This window comes from Condylura cristata, unplaced genomic scaffold, assembly GCF_000260355.1.
Source record: "Condylura cristata isolate star-nosed mole 26May11 unplaced genomic scaffold, ConCri1.0 scaffold00013, whole genome shotgun sequence".
Taxonomy (NCBI): Eukaryota; Metazoa; Chordata; class Mammalia; order Eulipotyphla; family Talpidae; genus Condylura; species Condylura cristata.
Window position 1 is genome coordinate 32,809,971 of NW_004567114.1, and position 9,037 is coordinate 32,819,007.

At 42.9% G+C, this 9,037-nt stretch overlaps 1 protein-coding gene across 2 annotated transcripts in view; it reads left to right on the forward strand.

Annotated features, from left to right (window-relative positions):
- Nucleotides 1-4,829: 4,829 nt before the first annotated feature.
- LOC101621250 (chromosome unknown open reading frame, human C14orf37) overlaps nucleotides 4,830-9,037 on the forward strand; it is a 107,432-nt gene continuing 103,224 nt past the window's right edge. For both annotated transcript variants that reach the window (XM_004681837.2, XM_012724554.1), the window contains exon 1: nucleotides 4,830-4,911. The gene's annotated coding sequence lies outside the window, so the exon portion shown is untranslated. The remainder of the gene's footprint in view (nucleotides 4,912-9,037) is intronic.

A 9,037-nucleotide genomic window follows, 5' to 3' on the forward strand; every position in this document is an offset into this window, starting at 1 on the left:
AAAGTCTGCTTTTATAGTTGGGGAGAGCATAAAAGTACAGGAATTCATCTCAGTGTTGGCACAATAACAGTTAAATAATAAAGATAGGCCCTCCCTGGTGGTGCAACTGGTTAGGAGGCTGCATTGCAAGCCAGCTGCAGCGGCTTCAGTGCAAGTTCCATCCCCACTCCAGAGGTGACCCACATGGTGCAGCAGACCTCTCTGGTCTCTCCTGCTGCTCCCCTCAGCAGTGTACTTCCATGATCTGCCTGTTTTTCTCCCTAGTCTGGCTCTGGTGAAGTCTCTCACTGCCCCTGTACCTTGGCTTGTACCGCAGTTCTGTATGGATAAATAAATAAATCTTAAAAAATAAATAAATAATAAGGATAGATAAATATAGTAGGCTAATGTTGATAGTTAAAAGCAACTACAGTGTATAAAATTTGCTGTTCCAAAGCTTTGTTGAAGGAGTTAATTTTTTTGTTTTTGTAACTACTTGTCTTCCCAATGAATTGAATAGTAAAGATATAATTTAGTAGGAAAAGGTCTAAGTTCATGAGCACTCATACAGATATTGTTAAATGTTTTGAGGGCTTTGGATGTGATGAATAAAATTATTATAACACCCTTACCATTATTTATAACATCACCATAGCCATCAAGTATTTATTATTGTTATTATTTTTAAGATTTACTTATTTATGCATACAAGAACTGTGGTACAGGCCAGAGGTGTGGGGGTGAGAAGGTACAGTAGAGCAGAGTGGGAAGCAGAATAGGCAGATTGACTGATGTCCATGCCATGTGGATCACCTCCCTGGCCAGGGATCGAACTCATGCTGCAGTGGCTGGAGACAGCTTCACAGTGCTGTGCTTTATCCAGTTGCACCAGCAGGGAGGGCCCACCATCAAGTATTTATTGATAACCTGGAGTAAGTAGAGTCTACTCAGCAATATTATTTTATATTGAAGCTTACTTCTGGGAATTTCAACTTGAAAATTTAAAAAGCAATGAAGAGGGCCTTCCCTGGTGGTACAACGGGTTAAAGCACAGCACTAAGAAGCTAAAGGCACTTCAGCATAAGTTCAATCCCCACCTCAGAGGTGACCCACGTGGTGTGGCAGACCTCTCCTGACCTGCCGGCTGCTCGCCTCAGTAGTTTAATTCATCAATTGGTCTGTTCTGCTCCCCACTATGTCCCTTGTGAAGCCTCCCACTGCTCCTGCACCTCTGGCCTGTACCCAGTTCTGTGTGTATAAATAAATAAATCATTAAAAAAAAAAAAGCAATGAAGATGTCTCTCAAAAAAATTTGGGTCAGAGAGCAATGGGGCAGTATATACCAGGAGGTATTGAAAATTTTCTGTTCATAAACATTTAGGATGACCAGAAAAGAAAGACAATTTTCTTATAGGTAGGAATTGAATATCCAATTTGCAAATAAACCCTGCTCTGCAGAACAGCTCCTGTCCTCCTTGTTCTGTGGCCAGACATCTTTGTAGGGTGCTTTAGGTGTCTATAAGAATATTGAAAGAAAAAAAATCATCAAAAGACAGGATGATTTTGAGGAGATTCCAGGCAAGCTCAGTCTTCCTAGGACATTTTGTCTCATGTGCTTCATTTTGTTTTATTACTTTACATGTTAGTCACTGGTGTAATTTCAAGTGAAAACAAAGCAAAAATAAAACAATACCTTCAGGTATGTTTGTTCACACCCAGAATGTATGTAATACCCATAGTATTAGCATAGTATTAAAATAGTATTAGCAATACTATTTTACACTGTAAAATAAGTCTGCACCCTCTGTACAGAGTCTGGGGAACTCCTGTCAGCTGACTTTTAAGAGCTCTTATGAAGTGACATTTACCTGGGTGACACCCAGGGTCTTATTCTTTTTAAGACCAGAAACCCAACTTTATGGGCATGGGTTACAAACATGCCAATGCATGTGGGCTCACTTTAGCCTTATGGGCAATATACATGTATAGTCAAATGGTCAGATAGTTTCTTAGTACATGGGACTCAGAATACAGAGAATTAGTTAACACATGTTGGAGTATTTCCCTATAGTTTAGCGATAGTCTTACCAGAGACATCATAATGCTTGTCTGCACTGCGGAGGCTCTCCCCTCTGGGTGGTACTTGAGTTACCCACTCCCAGCTCTTGGGGTAGGTTGATTTCTGTCCTTGACTACATGTGACTAATTCCTTTCTGACTCAAAAGCTTTTTACCAACCAGAACTGAGTAATCACTTAAACAACTTTACTAGATAGAATACAAAATATACAGTTTAAATTTGAATACTAGATAAATAACAATTTTCAGCATAAATATATACCAACTATCAAATGTAGATTTTCCATTTTTATTTTCTAAATCTGGAATCCCAAAGCTGACTACTTGAGTACCCCCACACCTTGATTAGAGTTTTGAATACTCTAAAATTTTTTGACATACACATATAGTTTCTTGCTTTACACATAAAAGGTTAGTAATATTTGTTGTATATGGATTTACTGACTTGCTTTTATTTTATTTTATTTAAGATTTATTTATTTATGCATACAGAACTGGGATATAGGCCAGAGGTGCAGGTGGGTGAGAGGGTTCACCAGAGACAGAGTGGGGAGCAGAACAGGCAGACTGATGAATTACACTGCTGAGGGGAGCAGTCGGTGAGATAGGAGAGGTCTGCCATACCATGTGGGTTACCTCCCTGGACAGATGGAACTCAGCTGAAGTAGCTGAGGCTAGCTTCATAGTGTTGTGCTTTAACTGGTTGTGCCACCAGGGAGGGCCCCGATTTGACTTTTAGAATACAATTCTTCTGGTTTTACAGTTTGTGAATGTGCTGGTGTGGATCGTATTATCACTGCTATGTAACCAACAGCAGCTGTTTTGATAAGCTGCACTATTCAGAGTTGCTTAAGCAAAACAAACCATTTCAGGAAGGATAAAAATAAGTGAATAAGTGAGTGCCAATAAAAGTTGCTTTTACAGAATAGCAGAAATACTTTGCATTGAAAAGAAGGAAAACAGAGACTCTATTATGGAAAAGGGTAATTTTGGAGAATGAAAAACAGTGTAAGGCAGGGCTGGAGAGTGTTGGGGTCCAGCCTTGACATACAGCAGGGAAGGGTCTTGGAAGGTGGGAAACAGCAGGTGTGTGATTTGCATAGCTTGTGTCAGGAGAGTGGAGTTCTGTAGTTGGGATTTGGATTATCATGGGTCTCTAAGTGGGATGATGGGGAAGGAATTTGCAGAACAGGAGGCAGAAGATGTCAAAGAAAAGGAATAGTCTAGATTGGGTGTAGGGCTGATTATGTGGAAGCTGGCATCTCTTCCTCCTCCAGTCTTTTTCCATTCTCCCTGTTCCTTTGGTCCAAACTGACTGGCCTTTTTTGGTTAGTATTGTTATTTACCTGCACTTGAGTTAACGTGATCCAATTTTGTGGTCTAGCCAGAAAATTCATCATACTATATGAATCTGTTTTCAAACAATTGACTTAAAAATAAAACACAATTTGGTCAGCTGGGTGTGGCTTACCCATCTGCTGGGCATTGATTTAGGTAGAATGCTTGGTCCCAGAACAGTATATTATATTGTATTACATTGCACACACATCAAAAACAAATCTAGTAGATTCAATTCAACTCACATTCCATTTCTCAACTATTTATTATTATTATTTTTAATGTTTTAAAAAATAATATAGTTAATTTTTTTACCTCATTTTGTGCCTTTTTCCATCCTTTTCCCGTGCCATTTCTCAACTATTTTTTGACTATCTTTCTGGAAATACAAAGATAGTTATCTTCTAAAGGCAATGGAATAGGTAGTGTGTTAGATGTGTTTTTTTGTGTGTATGGGGGTCAAAAGTGAACAACATCTTGCTCTAACTTCAAGTTGTTTGCAAATAGCAACAAAATTGGGCTTAAATCACTTTTATAAAGAAGTGAGTTAAAAGGCACAGGAGATAACGTCTGTGGAAAACACGGTTCTAGAAAGGGCCTTCAGAATCCTGGCAACCCTTTCTTCTCACAATTAGGAGAAATAGAAAAAAGAAATCAAGTTTGAAAAACTCAAGAATGGAGGTTATGAATTCCCGAATTCCTGGGGACCACCTTAGCCATAAGTCTGCGCAAGTTACACAGTCTTCAAATCTCAATTTCCTCCCCACTTAAATGGGGATCATCAATATTTATATTTCAGGGTTATTGGGTAGATTAAGCAGGTAATGAGCGAAGCATTGTGCCTGGCAGGAACAAGAGCTCAATAAACCGTATTTCTTATTAGCACTTATTTGCAACTTCTCAGAGCGGTAGAGAAAGGAACACTTCGTGTAGGTTGCTTTACTGGGTTTTACTTAGAAGCGCGGCTAAGCCTTAAGGTCCCACAGGGACATCCTGCAGCTTCGACCTGCGCCCCATACCCTAAACAAGGGCGGGAGAAATTCGGGATCTTCTAGCGAAAACAGTACTCTGTTCGCTTTGCCCTAGACATAGAGGGAGACGCTGCTGCTGAAGCCCAGGCTGCGAAGCCAGGCTGCAAGGGGCGGGGGTGGTGGCGAGGGGTGGGGAGTGGGGGTGGGGAGGGTCTTTCGAGCCGAGCCTGGCCTAGGGCGGGGAGCAAGACCAGCCGGCGCAGCTCGGCCCCCAGAGCCGCAGCAGAGGCGGGGAAGTGGGCGCGGAGGGGCGTGGGGCGACGGCTTCGAGTGTCAGTGCCAGCAGAGTCGGGGCGGGCACATCTTCCCACCGACCAATCCCCAGCCGTGGCCGCGGCCTCATGAATAAGCAACAAAGCGAAGCGCCCTCCCCTTGGCGTCCCAGACAGCGGAGGGAGCCGCCACCGCTGCAGGGGCCGCCGCGGGGATGCCGAGCGCTGGCGCCGCCGCTCTCCTCCGCGCGCTACTCGTCTGAAGGCGCACAGGTGAGGACGGGCCCGGCTCCTGCCACTCGAGCGACCGCTGCTGCTGACCCCGAGTCAGGGCAGTCATGGAGCCGGAGTCCGGGCAGTGCGGGGTCGCTCCGGGAGCGGTGCAGCCCGGGGAGCGCAGCAGCCCCGGGCGCGCCAGGAGTGCGCCCAGCGCCCCGCCGGAACGCGGTGCCGGGCGCTGGGTGCGCTGGGGGCAGCTCCGGGAGCTTCTGGCGCGGTGCGCAGGCCTCCGAGGACTCGCTGCACTCCTAGCTCCAGCCCAGCCTCCCGGCTCCGCACTAGCGAGCGGGCCTTTGTGCTGGCGGAGCTTGCAGAGCTGGCTGCTTTTGTGTGGGCTTTTCTTTCTTCTCTCCCTCCCCTCCCACTCCCACAGCGGTGATAGAGAAGTTCCCCAAGACTACAATTTGCTCCTTTCCAACGACTGATCCCAATTTTCCCCGATGCCAATCAGTGCCTGGCAGCCAGGAAGCGTTTGGGGTCTGTCGTGGCCCCCCGAAATGTATTCAGTTACTTTGCAGAAAACAAATAGTTGAATGTTTAGCGCAGAAATATCACGGAACCTCCTTGCTCAAATCCTGACTGGCCCTCCAGGACACGTCTGGAAGGGGCTCTTCGCAAAGGTTGGCCTGTAGGTCGGACGCAGAGGAGGTCTTGCTGTGCTGGAGACTCCAGAATGCTTGGGCAATGCTGCCTGGAGGTGCCCAGATGTCGTATGTACATCCTGCTCATTGACAGCCCAACCTGTGTAGGTTCCAAATATGGAGAGCCCTGGCTGGTGAGGAGGAAGCAGGGGCGCTCAAAATACAGGTCCCTGAAGAGTTTGGCGAGATTCTCAAGCATGAGGAATCTTCGCGTTCTCTTGCTCACCCCGAGGGGCTGCTGGGACGCTGATACCTAATTGCAGTGCAGAGCTGATATGGAGGAGCGGAGTAGATAGGCTGCTTTGAAGTGTTTCTTCGGAAGTTTAAGTTTGAAACTTAAGGAGGTAGTGGAGTGGTTCAGAAATCCACTCGAAGCTCTAAAGGATTTCTTCCGTGGCGAGCAAAATGTGAGGTCAGAACTGGCATATGCTTTCCCATCCTGTTTGTGTATTTCCTTTATTACAAGCGATGCTGTTGCGCTTCAGAGTCTACTTTAAGCCGACTGATTTCTGCTCACTTAAGGACAGAACCCCAAGTAGCATCTAGTCAAAGAACTTTAAAATGGGGGGTGGGGGGAGGTTTCATGGTGTCAGAACATTGCTACTTTACACACAGTAGAGATTTATGGGTAGTCTGACTTCGTGTATAAGGTAGAGGTCGGTATATGTTCCATAATAATGAATCAGGCACTTACACAACAGACTTGATATCGATTGTTTATTCACAAAACTCCCAAGACTCACCGAGTCTAAGGTAGCTACAGCAACAGAACCAATTAGAGAGATGTGAATTTGTCTTTGTTTTCATGGAGGTTTCTTTACCATTATGTCCTGGCATATCCTGCTGGATTTTTCAGTATCCTAACTTGGTATTACAAAAATACCATTATAGTTAATGCTAAATATAAGTATAGCATTAAAATGAGGGAGATGGGCTTATATGCTGTGAGAAATTTCCAAATTTTGGAAATTTTGACTAGTCGGTCAATGTGAGCCTTAAATTAGATTTTTGTTTATTGAATTTTCTGTTTGGAAGCTGGCTGTTTAGAGAATTTGGGCTTGACCTCTGTAAATTGAAAATTCATTCCCTAATTAAGATGTGTGGTCAATCCTGTTTTTCCATATTGTGTTACTTGGTGATTATAAGAAAAGTCTCTGAATCCAGTTTCACTTTGAAATGGGAGATATTTATTTCTTGAAATGTTTACCTGGGGATTAACCTTTCCTTAAAAGCCAGCCAGTAGTTAGTGCTGTTGTCAAGCTAATGAAGTTTGAGGAACACAAAGAACAGAAGTGAGATGTCAAATTGGGTCATTGTAAAGGAGTATATGATGGATGGGCAAGAACTTGCTGGTCAGAATTGATTAGTGCAAGATTCTGCTAACCTCAGAAGACTCCCTGTTCACGTTGTCTAATTAAGAACTGAAAGGGAAGCTCCATGGAAATATATCAGAGAAAAGATACTCCATTTGTGACAGGTGTTATGAATGTTTCAAATTTCTCACCTTTTTGTAGTTTGCAGAAAATCATATCAGCACCACACTGTTATGACTTACATCGTATGGTACAAAACTTTTTTTCAAACTGTCTTCATGTCTATTATTCCTCTTTGGTCTCTCTTCTACCTTTTGAAGAGAATAGAATGAGGATCATCTTTATTTTGCAATGAGGAAAGTGACTTGCCCAATGTAAAACTGGGATATGAAGTCAGGCTTTCAATCTTGCAGCTTTGTTTGCCAGGGATAGGATGATGCGCTGTTAAGTGTGATAAATGCAAATATCTTCATTTGTCTACATTGCTAAATTGTAGAGTAAAGCTGTGTGTTCCATGTTTAGAACTTAACCGTGGACTGCAGGAGTGGTCAAGCACTTTGCTCTTAGCTGCTATCTTGACCCCAGGCTACTTACCCCATTTTCTGTCTGAACTGATAATGCTTTTCTCCTGAGGGACTGTGCTTTTCTTTGTGGTTATACTCCATTCTCCCTCCTTCCACTGTGGTCTACATGCTGCTGAAGGATCATCTTTCATTCCACTTACTTAATTTAAAGTGAAGAATGACTGGGCCAATTTTTAAAAACCCATGTATCAGGCCAGTGACAGCTGTCAATAACACAGTGAATCAGAGCTGTGGTACCTTAAAGCTTATGGTCTATTGTTGGGTTGATAGGATCACATTCTTGATAAGTTCAGCTTTAGACAACTGAAATAGAATTGGCAATGAGAACCTTTAAGATGAAAAGAAAAGGCAAGCCAATGATAAATTAGTCATCGAGGATCAGGAAAAACAGAAGATGGAAAGGTTATTAAGGCACAAAGAAGGGAGTTTCCTTTTTCTCACCAATCAGAGAATCGCAAGTTGAACTTTAAAAGGTGGATAATTGGGAAGCAAATCAACCTCAGGCTCTGAAACTTGTCACTTGTTATTATTGATATGATTTTTTTTAATGAATTAAGTTCTGACAATTTAAAGTATGGCAGAAAAGAGAATACAGAAGTGATTACTGTTATTAAAGTGACCCCTTGGGTAAGTAGCCAGGATTGGTGAGGTGCTGAACAAAGCATACAATTAGACTTGAACAGACCATGACATATCATTGAATGCCTTACACTATAAAAGGAGATGCTGAACATTCTTTGAACATTCATACAACCTTAAAGGGTATTTATATTTGCACTAGCAAATATTTATTGAACACTTCCTCTATGTGCCTAACATCACTAGCAATTATATGGCAAACAAAGGAAATGAAAACACCAGCGTTTGCATGCAAAGAACATAATCTTATTTGAGGTGATGAGATTTACAACATTTATGTGATTTGTGCTAGAGGAACTGGGAGAAGGTGGAAGAGAATGAGCCAGCAGTTAATACACAGGACATGGAAGGATTTGGATATCTGGGGTAGGGAGAAGCAGGGAGCAAGTATTCTGGCTAGTGAGTGGTATGAACCAAATACAGGAACCTGGAATGAGTAAGGATCCTAAGACAGTAGAAGATTGTGTTTGTCCTAGGCACCAATGGTATGGCATCACATTATTGATCTAAAGTTTGGCAGTTGTACACTTGGGAAGCCTACATGCTGTGTTTTGGGAAGGCAGAGTATTGCAGTGGCAAAGGAAGGAAATTTGACATCAGACAAAATTCACAAGTTCAAAACCAGACATGACCATGTAGGCAAGTTTCATTATCCCCTATAGGCCAAATTTCATTATCCCCTATAGGCCTTCAGTGTTCTCATCAGTAAAAATGTGGATAGTGGTGGTGCCTAGTTAGATTGTTGTAAGGATTAAATAGGATCATTTATATAAGACACAATGTTCAGCACATAGCATCCCCCAATAGGTAGCTATATTTTGATTTGTTATTATCATTTTTTTAAAAGATTTATTTATTTATTCATACAGAACTGGGGTACAGGCCAGAGATGCGGAGGGTGAGAGGATTCACCAGAGACAGAGTGGGGTGCAGAACAGGCAGA